Raw genomic sequence first — 19,983 nt, 5'->3', positions numbered from 1 at the left:
ACTCAACAAATGAGGACACAAAACCGCTCAAAATCGTATAAAACTCAACAAATGAGGACACAAAACCGCTTGTCAAGATCACACAATATCAAATTTTTACAGAATTAATTGGAAATTACTACAAAAATAGAAAAACATTGCCAAAAAATTACAAAAATCATCTTAACGATAGCAAAAAATTGTCTTAAAATTCTCCACACATAGGGCATGGGTGGGACGGTCGTTGTTTGTCTACAAACGTTGTGCGCAAGAAAACCTACCTGTCTTCTTTTTGCTGCACAGCAGGGACGTCGCTGTCTGCGGAACGTGGGAGAAAAGCAAGGCGTCATATGTGCATGCAACCCGCTCTTTCCCTTCTCGGAAAACAACTCGGATACCATTGAAAGGATGATGGTAATGTGTGTGCTAGTCTCCACCCAACCGTGCTATCTTATAGCCTCCCCCTAGCGTACACACTGTACGGTCGTGTCGGTGGCCTTGGCCATAGGACCCATGTGCTTAGAGGTGGAGTGAAAGAGAATATCTTATGTGCACCTAACATGGGATGGGGAGGAGCATTTTTTAAAACTTTTTAAACCTTAATAGGTGTAAGATGGGATTCTCATAGATCCAATCGTACGAAGCCGATTTTCCGTATGAAGCCCAGAATTTGACCGCCAAGTTTGCACGACCGTTAAAGAACATTCGCCAAATCTCGTGATCAACCGTTGGTGCTTGTCGAACCCAAATTTTTATTTTTTATGTTTCAAAGCTCGAAAATGTAAACATTAACTCAAAAATTAGCCATAAATACTAAAAATCATTCGAAAACCCAAACAATTACTAAAACAATCCAAACAAATGTCAAAAATTCTATAAATCTTATGAAATCATGAGATTTCACATTTAAACACTTTTGACATGCTCAAACATACCATAAATAGCATTTTTAAAACCAAAAAGGCCAATTACGACAAAATCAACAATCCAATCCTTGAACTGGCAAATCGTATAAAACTCAACAAATGAGGGTACAAAAGCGCTCAAAATGATGTTGTAAATATGCATACAAAATAGCTTGTCAAGATTGCACGATATCAAATTTTTACAAAATTAATTGGAAATTACTACAAAAAATAGAAAAACATTGCCAAAAAATTACAAAAATCATTCGAAAAATACCAAAAAATTGTCTTAAAATTCTATTCACATAGGATGCGTGTGGGACGGTGGATGTCTGTCTACGCACGTTGCGCGCAAGAAAACGTACATGTCTTCTTTTGCTACACAACGGGGACGTTGCTGTCTGGGAAACGTGGGAGAGAAGCAGTGCATCGCATGCACATGCAACCTGCTTTTTTCCTTCTCCAAAAAAAGCTCGGTTACCAGTAAAAGGGCGGTGGAAATGCGTGTGGTAGTGTCCACCCAACCGTGCTATCTTATATTTCCCCTTAGCGTACACACTGTTCGGACCCATGTCCTTACAGGTGGAGTGAGAGATATTATCTTATACGCATCTAAGATGGGATGGGGAGGAGCATTTTTTTTCTTTTTTTGACTTTTAAACCTTAATAGGTGTAAGAGGGGATTCTCACAAATCCAATCCAATGAAGCCGATTTTCCATCCGAAGCCCATAATTTGAACGACAAGTTTGCACGACCGTTAAAGAACATTCGCCAAATCTTGTGATCAAGCATTGGTGCTTGGCGAGCCCAAATTTTTATTTTCTATTTTTCAAAGCTCGAAAATGCAAACATTAACTAAACAATTAGCCATAAATTCTAAAAATCATTTGAAAATCCAAACAATTCCGAGAACAATCCAAACAAATGTCGAAAAATTCTATAGATCTTATCAAATCATAAGCAATCACATTTAAACACTTTTGACATGCTCAAACATACCATAAATAGCATTTTTTTTCAAAAATACTAATTACGACAAAATCAACAACTCGATCCCTGAAATGGCAAATCGTATAAAACTTAACAAATGAGGGCACAAAAGTGCTCAAAATGATGTTGTAAATATGCATACAAAACAGCTTGTAAAGATCCCACGATATCAATTTTTTACAGAATTAATTGAAAATTACTACAAAAAATAAAAAAACATTGCTAAACAATTACAAAAATCATCCAAAAATAACCAAAAAATTGTCTTAAAATTCTTCACGTATAGGGCGTGGGTGTGGCAATCGCTGTCTCACTACACGCGTTGCTCGTAGGAAATCGTACCTGTCTTCTTTTTGCTACACAACGGTGACGTCGTTGTCTCCGGAACGTGGGAGAGAAGCAGTCCGGAACGTGGGAGAGAAGCAGTGCGTCGCATGTACATGCTACCCACTTTTTCCCTTCTCCAAAAATAGCTCGGATCCCAGTGGAAGGGCGGTGGTAATGCGTGTGCTCGTCTCCACCGAAGAATAGCTCGAATACTAGTGAAAGGGTGCAGGTAATGCGTGTGCTAGTCTCCACCCAACCGTGCTATCTTATAGCCTCTCCCTAGCGTACACGCTGTCCGACGGTGCCGGTGGCCTTGCCCATAGGACCCATGTCTTATGGAGGTGGAGTGAGAGAGAATATCTTAAGTGCACCTAACATGGGATGGGGAGGAGCAATTTTTTTGACTTTTTCAACCTTAATAGATGTAAGAGGGGATTCTCACAGATCCAATCCATTGAAGCTGATTTTTCGTCCGAAGCCCAGAATTTGACCGCCAAGTTTGCACGATCGTTAAAGAATATTCGCCAAATCTCGTGATCAACCGTTGGTGCTTGTCGAACCCATATTTTTATTTTCTAATTTTCAAAGCTAAAAAAATGCAAACATTAACTCCAAAATTAGCCATAAATGCTCAAATCCATTCGAAAACCCAAACAATTACCAGAACAATCCAAACAAATGTCAAAAAATGCTATAAATCTTATCAAATAATGAGAAATCATATTTAAACACTTTTAACATGCTCAAACAGACCATAAATAGCATGTTCTATAAAAAATGCCAATTACAAAAAAATCAACAACCCGATCCTTGAAATGGCCAAATCGTATAAAACTCAACAAATGAGGGCACAAAAGCGCTCAAAATGATGTTGTAAATATGCACACAAAATAGCTTGTCAAGATCGCACGATATCAAATTTTTTTGAAGTTAATTGAAAATTACTACAAAAAATAGAAAAACATTGCCAAAAAATTTAACAAAAAACATCCGAAAAATAAAAAAAAATTATATGAAAATTCTACGCACATAGGGCCCGTGTGGGACGATGCCTGTTTGTCTACGCGACTTGCTCGCAGGAAAACGTACCTGTCTTTTTTTGCTGCACAGCGGGAGCGTCGCTGTCTGCAGAACGTGCGAGATAAGCAACGCGTCGCATGCACATGCAACCCGCTTTTTTCCTTCTCCAAAAATAGCTCGGATCCTAGTGAAAGGGCGGTGGTAGTGCGTGTGCTAGTGTCCACCCAACCGTGCTATCTTATAGCCTCTCCCCAGCGTACACACTGTCCGGCCGTGCCGGTGGCCTTGCCCATAGGACCCATGTCCTTATAGGTGGAGTGAGAGAGAATATCTTATGCGCAACATTTTTTTTTCTTTTTTTGACTTTTTTAAACCTAATAGGTGTAAGAGGGGATTCTCACAGATCCAATCCAATGAAGCCGATTTTCCTTCCGAAGCCCGTAATTTGACCGCCAAGTTTGCACGCCTGTTAAAGAACATTCGCCAAACTCATGATCAACCATTGGTGCTTGTCGAACCCAAATTTTTATTGTCTATTTTTCAAAGCTAAAAAATTCAACCATTATCTCAAAAATTAGCCATAAATGCTAAAAATCATTCGAAAACCCGAACAATTGTCTGAACAATCCAAACAAATGTCAAAAAATTCTATAGATCTTATCAAATCATGAGCAATCACATTTAAACACTTTTGACACGCTCAAACATGACATAAATAGCATTTTTTTGAAAAAATGCCAATTACGACAAAAACAACAACCCGATCCCTGAAATGGCAAATCGTATAAAACTCAAGAAGTGAGGACACAAAAGCGCTCAAAATGATGTTATAAATATGCATACAAAACAGCTTGTCAAGATCGCACGATATAAAATTTTTACGGAATTAATTGAAAAATTATTACAAAAAATAGAAAAACATTCCCAAAAAAGTATAAAAATTATCCAAAAAATACCCAAAAATTATGTTACAATTCTCCATACATAAGGCGTTGTGGGGCGGTTGATGTGTGGCTATGCGCATTGCGCGCAGAAAAACGTACCTGTCTTCATTTTGCTGCACAGCGGGGACCTCGATGTCTGCAAAACGTGGGAGACAAGAAGTGCATCACATGCACATGCAACCCGCTTTTTCCCTCCTCCAAAAATAGCTCAGATACCAGTGAAAGGGGAGTGGTAATGAGTAAGCTAGTCTTTATCCAACCGTGCTATCTTATAGCCTTCCCCTAGCGTGCACACTGTTCGGCCGTGTCGGTGGCCTTGCCCATAGGACCCATGTCCTTACAGGTGGAGTGAGAGAGAATATCTTATGTGCACCTAAGATGGGATGGGGAGGAGCATTTTTTTAAAATTATTTTTGACTTTTTAAACCTTAATGGGTGTAAGAGGAGATTCTCACAGATCCAATCCAATGAAGCTGATTTTTTGTCTAAAGCCCAGAATATGACCGCCAAGTTTGCACGACCGTTAAAGAACATTCGCCAAATCTTGTGATCAACCATTGGTGCTTGTCGAACCCATTTGTTTTTCTATTTTTCAAAGGTCAAAGGCAAACATTAACTCAAAAATTAGCCATAAGTGCTAAAAAATCATTCAAAAATCCAAACAATTGTCAGAACAATCTAAACAAATGTCAAAAAAATTCTATAGATCTTATCAAATCATGAGCAATCACATTTAAACACTTTTGACATGCTTAAACATACCATAAATAGCATTTTTCTTCAAAAATACTAATTACGATAAAATCAACAACCCGATCTCTGAAATGGCAAATCGTATAAAACTTAACAAATGAGGGCACAAAAGTGCTTAAAATGATGTTGTAAATATGCATACAAAATAGCTTGTCAAGATCCCACAATATCAAATTTTTACAAAATTAATTGAAAATTACTACAAAAAATAGAAAAAAATTGCTAAACAATTACAAAAATCATTTGAAAAATACCAAAATTGTCTCAAAATTCTCCACCATAGGGCGTGGGTGGGGCAATCGCTGTCTGACCACACACGTTGCACGCAGGAAAACGTATTTGTCTTCTTTTTGTTGCACAACGGTGACGTTGTTGTCTGCGGAACGTGGGAGAGAAGCAGCGTGTCACATGTTCATGCTACCCGCTTTTTCCCTTCTCCAAAAATAGCTTAGATCCCAATGAAAGGGCGGTGGTAATGCGTGTGCTCGTCTCCACCGAACCGTGCTATCTTATAGCCTCCCCCTAGCGTACACACTGTCCGGCTGTATCGGTGGCCTTGCCCATAGGACCCATGTCCTTACAGGTGGAGTGAGAGAGAATATCTTAGGCGCACCTAAGATGGGATAAGGAGGAGCAATTTTTTTATTTCTTTTTTTGACTTTTTAAACCTTAATAGGTGTAAGAGGGGATTCTCAAAGATCTAATCCAATGAAGCCAATTTTCCATCCGAAGCCCAGAATTTGACCGACAAGTTTGCACGACTGTTAAAGAACATTCACCAAATCTCGTGATCAACCATTGGTGCTTGTCAAACCCAAATTTTTATTTCTATTTTTCAAAGCTCGAAAATGCAAACATTAACACAAAAATTAGCCATAAATGCTAAAAATCATTCGAAAACCCAAACAATTGTCAGAACAATCCAAATAAATGTAAAAATAAATTCTATAGATCTTATCAAATCATGAGCAATCACAGTTAAACACTTTTGACACGCTCAAATATATCATAAATAGCATTTTTTTCAAAAAATACCAATTACGACAAAATCAACAACCCGATCCTTGAAATAGAAAACCGTATAAAACTCAACAAATGAGGACACAAAAGCGCTCAAAATGATGTTGTAAATATGCATACAAAGCAGCTTGTCAAGATCGCACAATATCAATTTTTTACGGGATTAATTAAAAAAATAGAAAAACATTCCCAAAAAAATACAAAAATTATCCACAAAATACCAAAAAATTGTCTTAAAATTCTCCACACATAGGGCGTTGTGGGGCGGTCACTGTCTGTCTATGAGCATTGTGCGTAAAGACACGTACTTGTCTTCTTTTTGTTGCACAACTCGGACCTCGCTGTTTGCGGAACGTGGGAGAGAGGAAGCACGTCGCATGCACATGCAACCCGCTTTTTCCCTTCTCCAAAAATAGCTCAGATACTAGTGAAAGGGGAGTGGTAATGAGTAATCTAGTCTTCAGTCAACTGTGCTATCTTATAGCCTCCCCCTAGAGTACACACTGTCCGGCCGTGTCGGTGGCCTTGCCCATAGGACCCATGTCTTACACGTGGAGTGAGAGACAATATCTTATGCGCACCTAAGATGGGATGGGAAGGAGCATTTTTTATGCGCATCGAAAATCAACAACCCGATCCCTGAAATGGAAAATCGTATAAAACTCAATAAATGAGGGCACAAAAGCGCTCAAAATGATGTTGTAAATATGCATACAAAACAACTTGTCAAGATTGCATGATATCAAATTTTTACGGAATTAATTAGAAATTACTACAAAAAATAGAAAAACATTGTCAAAAAATTACAAAAATCATCCAAACGATACCAAAAAATTGTCTTAAAATTCTCTACACATAGGGCGTGGGTGGCACGATCGTTATTTGTCTACACACGTAGCACGCACAAAACGTACCTGTCCTCTTTTTGCTACACAACAGGGACATCGCTATCTGCGGAACGTGTGAGAGAAAGACCGCGTCGCTTGCACATGCAACCCGCTTTTTCCCTTCTCCAAAAAAAGCTTGGATACCAGTGAAAGGGCACTGGTAATGCGCATGCTAGTCTCCTCCCAACCGTGCTATCTTGTAGCCTCCCCCTAGCGTACACACTGTCCGGCCGTGCCGGTGGCCTTGCCCAAAGGACCCATGTCCTTACAGGTGGAGTGAGAGAGAGTATCTTATGGGCACCCAAGATGGGATGGGGTGGAGCTTTTTTTTTTCTTTTTTTGACTTTTGACTAGTCTAGTCTTCACCCATCCGTGCTATGTTATAGCCTTCCCCTAGCGTACACAGAGTAGTCTAGTCTAGTCTTCACCCATCCGTGCTATCTTATAGCCTTCCCCTAGCGTACACAGAGTCCGACCGTGCAGGTGGCCTTGCCCATAGGACCCATGTCCTTAAAGGTGGAGTGAGACAGAATATCTTATGTGCACCTAAGATGGGATGGGGAGGAGCATTTTTTATGCGCACCTAAAATCAACAACCCGATCCTTGAAATGGCAAATCGTATAAAATTCAATAAATGAGGGAACAAAAGCACTCAAAACGATGTTGTAAATATGCATACAAAAGAGCTTGTCAAGATCACACGATATCAAATTTTTACGAAATTAATTAGAAATTACTACGAAAAATAGAAAACCATTGCCAAAAATTTACAAAAATCATCCGAACGATACCAAAAAATTGTCTTAAAATTCTCTACACATAGAGCGTGGGTGGGATGGTGGTTATCTGTCTACGCACGTTGCACGTAGAAAAAATGTATCTGTCTTCTTTTTGCTGCACAATAGGGACGTCGCTGTCTGCGGAACGTGGGAGAGAAGGACCACGTCGCATGCACATGCAACCCGCTTTTTCCCTTCTTCAAGAATAGCTCGAATACTAGTGAAAAGGCGCAGGTAATGCGTATGCTAGTCTCCACCCAACCGTGCTATCTTATAGCCTCCCCCTAGCGTATAGACTGTCCGACGGTGCCGGTGGCCTTTCCCATAGGACCTATGTCCTAAGAGGTGGAGTGAGAGAGAATATCTTATGTGCACCTAACATGGGATGGGGAGGAGCATTTTTTTTGACTTTTTCAACCTTAATAGATGTAAGAGGGGATTCTCACAGATCCAATCCATTGAAGCCGATTTTCCATCCGAAGCCCAGAATTTGACTGCGGGGGAGGAAACAAAATCTAGGGGAGGGGAAGAAACCTTGGAGTAGGTAGAGGGGTCCATGAGGGGACGAAGGGCTTCTTTTTCATACCAAATTTTGGAGAGGACAACGGGTCCAAGGTTTTTATACGCGGGTCTGATAACAATGTTTTGGTAATTTTTTAAGGAAGATAGGGCTTCAATGAAAAAGGGTTTGGTACGGAAAGGAGGAATAAACGAGAGAAGAGAATTGAGGAGGGTTAACACATGTTTAAAGGCAAAGTTTAGGGTGGAGGAAGGCAAAGGTGGATTCCAAGCGGGACTAGGAATAGATAGAGAAAGGGTAGAGGGAGGGGAGGAGCTTTTGAAAAACATTCTAAGATAGAGGTTTCTTTGTAAATTAGAGTAGGCTTTAAGTAAGGGCTTCGAAGGGGGTGGAGGAGAAGGAAGGATATAATTGAGCCCAAGACCTAGGAGTTTATATTCGGAGGAAGAGAGGGGGTAACTAGAGAGATTATGTGAGGAGAGGTTTGTAATTTTGTGCTCAAGAGTGAAGATAGAAAGATTGCCTAGAACCAAAATTTTAAAGAGGTGAGGATTAGTTAGAGGAAGCCAAAATTTATGACGCTTTTGGATAAGAGGATAGGGTAAAGAATGGGAGTATGCACGAGGCTGCGTACCAAAGGTAGAGTACTCATGTACCTAAACCGTATTGTAAGTTTTTTTCTTGAAATTATCTTTAATATGTATTTGATAAGCTAAGATATTTTTCTATTTTGTAGTGCCTTTCCTTTAACTCTATGTGGTCAAAGGGTCGTCACTTTTGTACGCACCACATTGACGAGCATAGAACCAACATGGATTGTGCCATTATGGGCAACTTTGACACAGACGGTGATGAAGCCAGGTACTGCGGAACTATTGAAAGGATACTAAATGTTAATTTTAGAACCTTTCATACCTTCATCTTCGAGTGCAAGTGGTTTGCAAATGTGTCTAAACGACATGAGAATGGCCTCTACATGGTGGATTCTAGTGTGCGTCACACAGGGAGGTATGACAATTTAGTTTTAACGCGCAATTGTGAGCAGATGAGTGACATGTACCGTTTTTATTATTATTTGCTTGTAGCATTAGTTATACCAATGTTACTCACTTTGAGCGTCTATTTTAAAGGTCATCTATATCCCAACAATCCACCAACCAAAACTTTGGTTCGTAATTCCCGTAACACCTCAAAGGAGAACCATTTCTTCCACTAATGAAGTGGAGACTATCTTCGACCCTCTTCCACCTCTGACTTTAAATGAGTTGGAAACAAAGGAGAGGGAGGTCGATGAATCAAGTCCGGTGGCAACAAGTCTTAGAGAGGATGATTGTCATGATGATGAAGATGATGAGATGGAGGATGGCGATCTCGAAGATGACGAAGGCAATGCATCCACAAACGATATCAATTCCGTTTCTCTCTTTATTGATTTAGGAGCCATGGGCTTAGAATTGGATGATGCTTCATATAGAGATCTTTTGAAAGATGATTCATAAACATTTTGCAGCTATGAAGTTTTTTGGTCGTGTAATCCATTCATCTCTTTCTCTTCCCCCTCTTCCTCTCTCTAGATATGGGAATATGCTCAATTATGTTAATCAATTGACAGTGATTATTTTAGTTGTAACCAAGTGTAATCTTATTATCTCCCCCTCCCCTCTTTCTCTCTCTCTCTCTCTCTCTCTCTCTCTCTCTCTCTCTCTCTCTCTCTCTGTCTTTCTCTTCTTTTTTAAATTTGAAAATTTTATACAATATTCTTGAATTTTTATTGAGAGGAGGGAAACACCAAAATTTGAAGGGGGGAAGGGGGGGGGGGGGGGGGGGGTTTATTTTAGGCCAGAATTTGAAAGTTTAGGCGCTAAATTTTGTTGTCAAAAATAAAAGCAATAATATACATGGTAATAATAGCCGTAATACACGCAATAATAATAGCGAAAACTGTCATGGAAATATTTTAAACACAAAAAATCCCCCCCGCCCTCCTCTCTCTTCTTTCTCTACTTGAATTTTCACCTTCTCTCTACAAAACACGGTAAAATAGCGTGATAAACACTTGGAGATTTTTAAAGTGAATCATCATGGCTTTACGTACCATGGCATTAGAGAAGTTTTTCTTCAAATTAAATAAAAAATGTAAAATAGTAATCATCATCATGGCTTTATGTGCCATGGCATCAAAGATGCTAGTTTTGTGCAAAATTTACAAAACCTCCAGACAATGGTTAGTCAGTAGATAATGGCATGGTAAATCTTGTCATCTCTACATCGATGATTCATATGAAAACCATCACATGCATTAGTATACGATCCCATATTAAGGTGATCATAAAATTATGTGAAGTATTTATGACAAATTGCAACAGCATGCGTCAAGAACCAAAGCCATGCAGGATGGAGAAAATAAAGACATAACACATAATATTACCTTGAAACATGGATGAAGACGGATCATGTAAGTTTACCCATGATATCATGGAGCTTGACATGTCATTGCAGATCTTGGTGAACCTTGTCCTTTAATCTAAATATGGCGAGGTGGCTGCAGATCAATCCTTAGTGATGAACTAAGGTCATACCTCACACGTCCAACCTATTGCTCAAAGGTTGTGAAAATTTTCAACTGAATAAAAAAACACTTGATTATGATCAAATAACAGAGAAACAAATACAGCTCAGGCGACTACTACTATGCTTCAAGTTTCTTTATAGATAACCTGTGCGCCACCATGCTCCATGGGTTATGCTTCATACTAGCTTGGTACAAGACATACAAGAGATTAGAATATTTTAGGTGCCAAAGTAGTAGACGCAAGAGGTCGGTCCCTTGAGTTTGTTGTCTCACTGATTAAAAGATCATGATTAGTGGCCATGAGGACTTGGAGAGGCCTATGATTGATTTTTGGAGTGTATTTCCGGCTACCAATGAGCAGAGCAAAAAGTTAGGAGGAGACCCAACACGTGAAAAGAGATGAGCAATGGTTTGTGAACCAGAAGGCCACCATAGACGCAAGTCGAAGCCACGCCGGTAGAGTTGCAGGTGCGCAAAACTCTATACATAGCATAGCCATACAACAAACCGCAATTATAATTGTGCTCCCTTTAGCTTTATATTGCGCTAAATATATTCGCGTGTGCATAGCCGGCCAGTGTTGAAGCACCGCCAAAGCTGGGAACTTGAGAGGCAAAGCTGGTCAACGGTACCAAAGATGGGTCCACAGTGCAAAAGCTGCCTTGCGAGCATGGGAGATAGAAGAGAGGGAACACTTTCTTCTCATCAGCTATGACAGTCCGTGTAGTTGCTTCTAGCCTTGGGATTATGTGCCTTCATATAGCGTGTGCAAGCGAACGGTTCGCTATAGTTTTTACCATCTAAATTATTTTCATGCAGGCTACTAATCCTCTCTCTCTCTCTCTCTCTCTCTCTCTCTCTCTCTCTCTCTTCTGTAGCCTGCTCTCACCCATGACAACGAAAGTTAATAGCCCACTTAGGCTCCCTTCATCAGGTCATGATCTGGGATCTACATGCTTGAAATTCTTTTCAAGTGCAACAAATTGTTTACCTCGTTTCCATCTTGAAAAACAAGTCGTAGAAGAAACCATGGTTAAAAACAAAAAAAAATCCTCGAGAAAACACTTCTCAATCATTAAACATAAGCAACTAAGAGCATCCAATAAATAAATTTACTTATCTTCATAGTTCCAAAGCTCTAATACCATGTTGACGAGGGAGTGAGACCGAGACGAGAGAAGATAAGAGTAGGAGAAAGAGCAAGACGACTCCAAATCTACAAGCCCCAAAGTGTGTATAGAGCACACATTGAGTACACATATATAGTGGGGACTCCTAGCCATATATAGCATAAGTGTGGGCTCTCTATATAGCTTCAACATCCATCTCTCTCTCTCTCTCTCTTTCCATCTATATCTCTCTCTCTATCTCTCTCTCCCTCTATATCTATCTTTCTCTATTTTCCCTCTCTCTTTCTCTATCTTTATCTCTTTCTCTCTCTCTCTCTCTCTCTCTCTCTCTCCCTCTACCTATCTCTATCTCTCTCTCTCTCTCACTCACACACACACACACACACACAATCTATTTCTCTATCTCTTTTCCTCTCTATCTATCCCTCTTTATCTCCATCCCTATCTCTCTATCTCTCCCTATTTTTCCTCTTTGTTTCTCTATCTATATCTCTCTCTCTTCCTCTTTATCTCTCTTTCCTTTCTAGCTCTCTCTCTCTCTCTCTCTCTCTCTCTCTCTCTCTCTTTCCCTCTATCTCTATCTCTCTCTATTTTCCCTCTCTCTCTCTATGCTGGTATGGTGGACCAAATGTTAAGCATGCCAAAGCATCAAGAGAGCCCAGTATTAGAAAGCGAGTGGAAAGTTTTCAAAGAATGAATTTGCTCTTGTGCGAAGGAATGCTTTTTGGTGAAACACATGTCTTGCAAAAGGTGTAAGAAGGGTAGCACCAAGAAGAAATGGTTCGACATGGAATGTAGTCAAGCCCGAAAACACTTGCTAAGGTTGGGTGAAAGCAAAGACAAGTAGGTTACTTGGAATGTTCACACACATACAAAGCACTTGTTCAAAAAAAGAGGAGAAGGTGGGAGGTCAAAAAACAACTTCTTTTAGCGCAAGAGAAAGCATATGCATGTGGCAAGTTTTGGCAAAATCTAAAAGGCAAGCGTGTTGAGAGCTTTGGTGACTTGACTCTCGAGGATATGTATACGCATTGTAAGAACCTCTATGAGCAACCCAATGTTGATATGATGGAGTGTTGTAGCTCCCTTCCATTTATGCCTCCCTTCTTTACCATAGAAGATGTATGTTGCGCACTTGAGAAACTTTCTACCCGCAAGGCAGGGGACCTTCAAGGTGTCAAGGCTGAAATGATTAAATGGAAAAGCAAGAAAACATGATATTGGATATGCGATATGTTTAACCTTGCACTTCAACATTGCATGCCTCACGATTGGAGTGAAAATTGGATCAAACCTTTGCACAAAGGAGGAGATGTAAACAATGTGAACAACTATCGTACTATAATGGTTGGTTCTTTGATGGCAAAGTTATTTGGATGTATCATGGAGATGAAGATAAGTGAATGGGCTGAAACGAACGGTAAACGTGCACTAGGCCAAGCAGGTTTCCGAAAGCATCATAGCACTATTGATTATCTTGTCACTCTTCGAGTTCTTATGGAAGCATCTCAATTGAAAGGAAAAAAGTTGTATTGTCGCTTTGTGGATTTCAAGAAAGCTTTTGATATGGTACCGCGAGGAAATCTTTGGAGACGTATGCAAAGCCTTCAAATGCCGAGAGAATTTATGCATGCATTCTTTCGCATCTACCAAAAAGTGATATGTCGACTACATATGGGAGATGGAATTTCAGAATTTTTTGCAAGCACCATTGGTGTCAAACAAGGATGCGCACTTTCCCCAACCCTCTTTGGGCTACACATTGAGAATTGGAATGCATGGTGCTTGATTTTATGCAACAAGAAGGCATAGAAGAAGTTAAGATTAGAAATGCAGTGATCATGCTTTCGCTTTATGCCGATGACGTAGTGCTCTTGGCACATACCTTAGAAGATGCACAAAAGCTTATGAGTGTCTTGGAACGCTTTTCTCTACATAGCAGGCTGATTGTGAACGGATCCAAAACCAAGGTTATGCTTGTAAAGACCCTCAATGATGAAAAGCCATGCATTGTATACAACAATGAGCAACTTGAAGTGGTAGATAGCTTCAAGTACCTTAGCCTTGAGGTTCCATCGAATCATAGATGGAAGGATAATTGCACAATTCGTAGCTTGAAAGCCAGAAAGAGGGCTTATTATGCATTTGAAAACATGTGCAATGCTGGAGAGATCAAGTGTTGGGCTCTCAAAAAGTACCTCTTTGACACATTGGTGACACCGCTGTTTCTTTATGGAGTGGAGGTGTGGGGTAGTAGCATCAGGAAGTCTACTTGGAAAGAGTTTGAGAATGTCCAAAAGCATTTTCTCACCAACTTTCTCAATGTCAAGATTCAAACACCCTACACGCTCTTACTTCTTGAGTCTGGATTGCTTCCAGTTGAGGTCTTGGGCATGCAAAGGGTTGTGGAGTACATGCTTAAGACACAATGTTGCCCTTTGTATCACCTTCCTAGAATCGCATATGAAGAAAGTCAAAAGGTCCAAAAGACATGCAAGAGAAAAACACTAAGTTTGGGATGGATGCTTGACATCAAGAAATGGTTTGGAAGATGGGATGCATGTCACTTGGTCAAGGATGTGTCGATCGAATCCCAAGTTAATGAGGCCTTCTTACAACGCAAATGTATCACGGTTTGGGAGAAATCCGAAGGTTCTCGCTTCAGCCATTACACCACACACATTGCCCCAAACTACAAATCTCTCTTCTTCTCCGAACGCGGTAACCAAATCCATCCCTACATCCTTGAGCCTATCCCATTGAGTGCAATCCACACCATTGCCTCCATTTGACTTAGCTCCCATTCTCTACGCTACGAGATAGGACGTTGGGACACTGGAGAGGAGTCTCATCGACTTTGCACCCTATGCCCTCGTCAAGTGCGAGAGAGTGAGTACCACACACTACTTGAGTGCTCAACTTTTGACCACATTAGGTCCTCTTTTCCCCATATATTCAGTCATGATCTCTCCCTACATACCTTCATCGCCCAACCATGATGTGGACTCTCTATTGCGACGCTCATTTCAGGCATTTTTGAGCATCGAGAGTCACTTATGACCTCTCACACCACGTGACATGTTCATTTGGTCCCATCGGTCATATTTGACCTCCGAGGATGATAATAGAACTATCTCTCTCTCTATCCTTCTCTCTCTTTCTCTCTAGCTCTCCCTCTATCTCTATCTCTCTCTCTGTCCCTATCTCTATTTCTCTTTCTCTTTCCCTCTGTCTCTCTCTCTCTCTCTCTATATATATATATATATATATATGTCTCTCTCTCTCTCTATTTCCCTCTTTCAAATATAACAAATCTAACCTGAAAATACCTTAATAAATCTAACATTTCTAAACAAGCATATATTTCCTACCACGCACAAAGATACATTTCAACAATGCAACCATTTCTCAAATGAACGAGGTATGCCATGATATCTCTAACTTTCTCATAAATTTTTAGAGTTTATACATGTATGTGTGTGTGTGTGTGTGTGTGACTATGCTTGTATTTGTGTAGTAGAAAACAATAGGGAAAGAGGAGGGGGGGGGACAATGTTTTGTGAATACCTTTGTTTGTAGCGTGGTTTACGGTTAGGTTGAGCTTCCAATGACAAGCGCAAAAAATCTCCTTCGACGATCTCCTTCTAGCCCAAACGTAAGTGTGTGTGTGTGTGTGTGTGTGTGTGTGTTTGTGTGTGTGTATGTGTTTGTGCGTGTATGTATGTGTTGTTGTTGTGCCTGAGATGGAGGAGGGAGAGAGGGAGGATTGCGGAGTAGGGAGAGAGGGGAGGGGGGAGGGGGATACAGACCACCTCCTCTACCCTTAGATACCAATTATTTCCTTTCTAAGCCTTTTGAGTTTTTTTTCTAAAGATTTTTAATTTTGTATGAGTATTTTATTTTGTAGTAATTTTAGATGTTTATTAATTGCATATTCTAAGTCCACCTTTATTCAAAAATAATTTTAGCACTCATTGTTGTTTATTCTCTTTGAATTTAACTCCATGTATTGTTTTAATTAGAATTTAGAACTTCCTCTAATTAATTAATTATTTCTTAAGACACATGACTAAATAGAAAATTTATGGTGTGTGTAGGACATGGACTTGGATGATCGTGGCTCCCTGGTGGCGCTGAGCGTGATCGATGGCTCAAAGATAAACTTCCTTGTCCTTGTGCGAAGTGCAAAAGGACAATCCCTCGCTTGAGACACATTGTATTGGAGAACGTGGAGAACAAAGGGCTTTGGCATCCTCAAAAAAGCGCTCGAAGAGATGAGAGCGTCACTCACTCATCGCTTGAGGAGATGCCGCATTGGTCTATGTTTGGTGGTGGTGTACTGGCATGCAAGGCTGAACGATAGAGGCAAGAGCTACTGGATGATCTGGGTGCACCGCATGGTGATCCTCCCTTTGGCTCTACTTTCACAGCTCCTATGGCATCTCTGTTGCACTTTGAGGCAGAGGATGAGAAAATGTTCGACATGTGTGATGAGTTACTAGCTCATGAGTGCGACATGTGCAAGGAGGATTGTCATCCGTGCACTCAATGGGCAGCAGAAACGGAGGATAGATTGATGTCAAGTGTCGGAACACCTCTTTACATTGGTGCACAGTACTTGGTGCTTCAGGCATCGTTGAAAGTCCTCAACTTACAAGCGAAATTTGGTTGGAGCAACGCAAGTGTTGATGCACTCCTTGGGTAAGCATGAAATATGGCTTTTTTTATACTCTTCACTCCCTATTCCTTGTCGTCTCCTAGCAATAATACTGATACGGGATTTGTTGTAGTTTGATGGACAAAATGTTGCCAAAAGATCACCACATGCTTCCAAATCGTCGATGAGCTATATCCGTTGTCACTGCACTTGGAATGGAGTATGAGCGTATCCATGCGTGTGTCAACGATTGTATGCTATACCGCAATGAGCACGCACATGCTACCTCATGTCCCATGTGCGGGGAGGCACGATACAAGACCAGAGTGAGCGGGGTGCACCTACTTTGCAAGGTATTAAGGCATTTTCCATTATTTTCTCGCATTCAACACATGTTTAAAAGTAGATCTACCGTAGAGCTTCTCGCATGGCACGCTAACCACCGATCAAATGATGGAATGATGCATGTCCCACCCGATTCACTTGCATGGAGGCACATCGAAACTCAATGGCCAGAGTTTGGGTTGGAGCCTTGACACTTGAGGCTTGGATTAGCAAGTGATGGTGTCAGCCCCTTCAGCACTAAGTCTATTTCATGGAGCACTTGGCTTGTGGTGATCATCAACTACAATATTTCAACTTGGGAGACAACCAAGAAGGGCAATATACTTCTTTCTTTGCTTGTGCCAGGGAAGTACAAAATGTCAAATATTGACGTCTACCTCGATCTCCTCATCGAGGAGTTGGAGGAGTTATGGAGAGGCATTCCTATTGTCAATGGCTCACTTGCAAAGGGGGGGAGAGAAGCCATTGTGAGGGGAATCCTTATGTGAACTATGCACGACTATCCTGGGCTTGACAAGATTTCTGGTAACCCTCTTTTCCTCTCTCTCTCCCTTTAGTTCACTCCTCTCCCTAATGATATGATATGTATGCAGGGTTGTCCACATCGAGGCACAATGCATGTCCTACTTGCGGGCCATCGTTGGTGACAGAGAGGCTCGATGCCTTGTGCAAGATAATCTATCCAAACAACCATCGTTTCTTACCCCAAGGGCATAGCCAGCACAAGGCTCCAAAAAATGGGAAGACCCCTCTGAAGCTCACGATGGAAGATTGGACAACCATTTTGGAAGAGCACCACAACAACAATCTGACTCTGTGTCCTCCACCAAAAGGTATGTCAAGGTATTCCATATTGGAAGGACTTAAAAATACAACACCTCTTGGATCCCATGCACATATTCAAGAATGTAGCCCAAACACTATGGGACCACATTATTGGCAAGAAGGACTCTTTGGTTGGAGGGAGGATTTGAGGCTTTTGAAACGTCTCCTCGCCTCTGCTACTCCATGCCATGCCCCCAATGGAAAGATTGTGCTTCCTAAAGCACCATGGATGCTAGCCAAAGAAGAATTAATCAAAGTCAAGGGTACCATTGCTTCTATTCGCACACCAACAAGATACCTGAGGTCATAAAAGGGAGAATTAGTGCGGAGTGGATTCGTGAGAGAATGACCAAAGCAAAAGTTCATAGAGAAGACCTCAACAACAAAGAATGGGAGTATGCACGAGGTTGCGTACCAAAGGTAGAGTACTCATATACCTAAACCATATTGTAAATTTTTTTGTGAGTTATCTTTAATTTGTATTTAATAAAAGATAATTTTCTATTTTGTAGCTGCCTTTCCTTAACTCTATGTGGTCAAAGGGTCCTCACTTTTGTATGCTTCACATTGATGAGCGTAGAACCACCATGGATTGTGCCATCATGGGCAACTTTGACACAGACGATGAATTCAGGTACTGCGGAACTATTGAAAGTATACTAAAGGTTAATTTTAGAACTTTTCATACCTTTATCTTTGAGTGCAAGTGGTTTGCAAATGTTTGCAAACGACATGAGAATGGCCTCTACATGGTGGAATCTAATGTGCATCACACAAGGAGGTATGACAATTTAGTTTTACCGTGCAATTGTGAGCAGGTGAGTGGCATATGTCTTTTTTATTCTTATTTGTTTGTAGCATTAGTTATACCAATGTTACTCACTTTAAGCTTCTCTTTTATAGGCAATCTATATCCCAGCAATCCACCAACCAAATTTTGGTTTGTAATTCCCGTAACACTTCGGGGGAGAACCATTTCTTCCACTAATGACGTGGAGACCATCTTCGACCCTCTTCCACCTCTGACTTTGAATGAGGTGGAGACAGAGAAGAGGGAGGTCAATGAATCAAGTCCGGCGGCGAAAAGTCTTGGCGAATGTGATCGTCATGATGATGAAGATGATGAGATGGAGGATGACGAATTCAAATACCATGAAGCCAACGCATTCACAAACGAAAATTTCATTTCTCTCTTTATTGATTTAGGAGCCATGGGCTTAGAATTGGATGATGCCTCATGTAGGGATCTTTTGGAAGATAATTCATAAACCTTTTGTAGTTGTGAAGTTTTTTGGTCGTGTAATCCATTCATCTATCTCTTCCCTCTCTTTCTCTCTCTAATTTTGTGAACATGTTCAATTATGTTAATCAAGTGACATTGATTATTTTAGCTGTAATCTTATTATCACCTCTCCCCACCCCGCGCCCCTCTCTCTCTCTCTCTTTTCCTTTTTAATTTGAAAATTTCATACAATATTTTATAAGTTTCATTGAGAGGAGGGAAACACCAAAATTTGAAGAGGGGGTGGGGGGCGGGGGGTGATGGGGGGGATGTTTAAGCCATAATTTGAAAGTTTAGGCGCTAAATTTTTTTGTTGAAAATAAATGCGGTAATATGACAGGTAAAAGTTGAGGTAATAAATGCGGAAAAGCTCGTAGTAATATTTTAAATAGAAAAACCCTCCCCCCCCTCGCCCTCCTCTCTCTTCCTTCTCCAGATGAGTTTGGACCTTCTCTGTACAAAACGTGGTAAAACAGCGTGGTAAACACTTAGAGATTTTCATAGTGTTCGACCGTGTGCAAATGCTCATATTGGTGTAGATTCGCGGATTTAGGCAGCACCGGTTGTGCATTTAGATTCTCCTATTAAGGTAGTACAACAATGATTTTTAAACATGACCAAATGTAGATTTACTGATTTAGGCAGCATTAGTGCACATTCGCCGATTTGGACACCACGTCTTATTGGTGTAGATTTGCCTCTTTAGGCAACATCGATCACAAAATCATGCTGCAGTGTAGTTGGCCACCATTATCCCTAGCATGCTTTTGTTACTCGGGTACACAGAATGAAAGATATTTGGATTTGGATTTGAAATGGGTATTTGGACTTGGATTTATGTGGGATTTGGACTTTATATATGACATTTGCCTATCGCGACAATATTTATGGAATTGACATCGACATTGATGAGAATTCACTTATTGGATGATGAGTGTGACCAATGATATCCTGATTCATCAGGGTATAACGTATACTACATATTCTAGTGGTATGGGACACTAGAATAGGTACTATGTGGATGACGGAAGTCATAACCAATGTTG

The 19,983-nt window shown here is 40.5% G+C and overlaps 1 pseudogene across 1 annotated transcript in view; it reads left to right on the top strand.

The window, feature by feature from the left end:
* LOC147439064 (ATP synthase subunit delta, chloroplastic-like) overlaps positions 1 to 18,935 on the top strand; it is a 33,494-nt pseudogene extending 14,559 nt beyond the window's left edge. The window contains exons 5-9 of the transcript XR_015184546.1: positions 15,926 to 16,529; positions 16,619 to 17,355; positions 17,424 to 18,075; positions 18,168 to 18,473; positions 18,559 to 18,935. The product of XR_015184546.1 is annotated as an ATP synthase subunit delta, chloroplastic-like (transcript). The remainder of the gene's footprint in view (positions 1 to 15,925; positions 16,530 to 16,618; positions 17,356 to 17,423; positions 18,076 to 18,167; positions 18,474 to 18,558) is intronic.
* The last annotated feature ends 1,048 nt before the right edge of the window (positions 18,936 to 19,983 follow it).

The sequence above is a fragment of the Adiantum capillus-veneris genome, chromosome 16 (genome assembly GCF_014529385.1).
Source record: "Adiantum capillus-veneris isolate H3 chromosome 16, ASM1452938v2, whole genome shotgun sequence".
Classification (NCBI taxonomy): domain Eukaryota; kingdom Viridiplantae; phylum Streptophyta; class Polypodiopsida; order Polypodiales; family Pteridaceae; genus Adiantum; species Adiantum capillus-veneris.
Note: the sequence above shows the minus strand (reverse complement) of the source record. Positions and strands in the feature narration are given on the sequence as shown.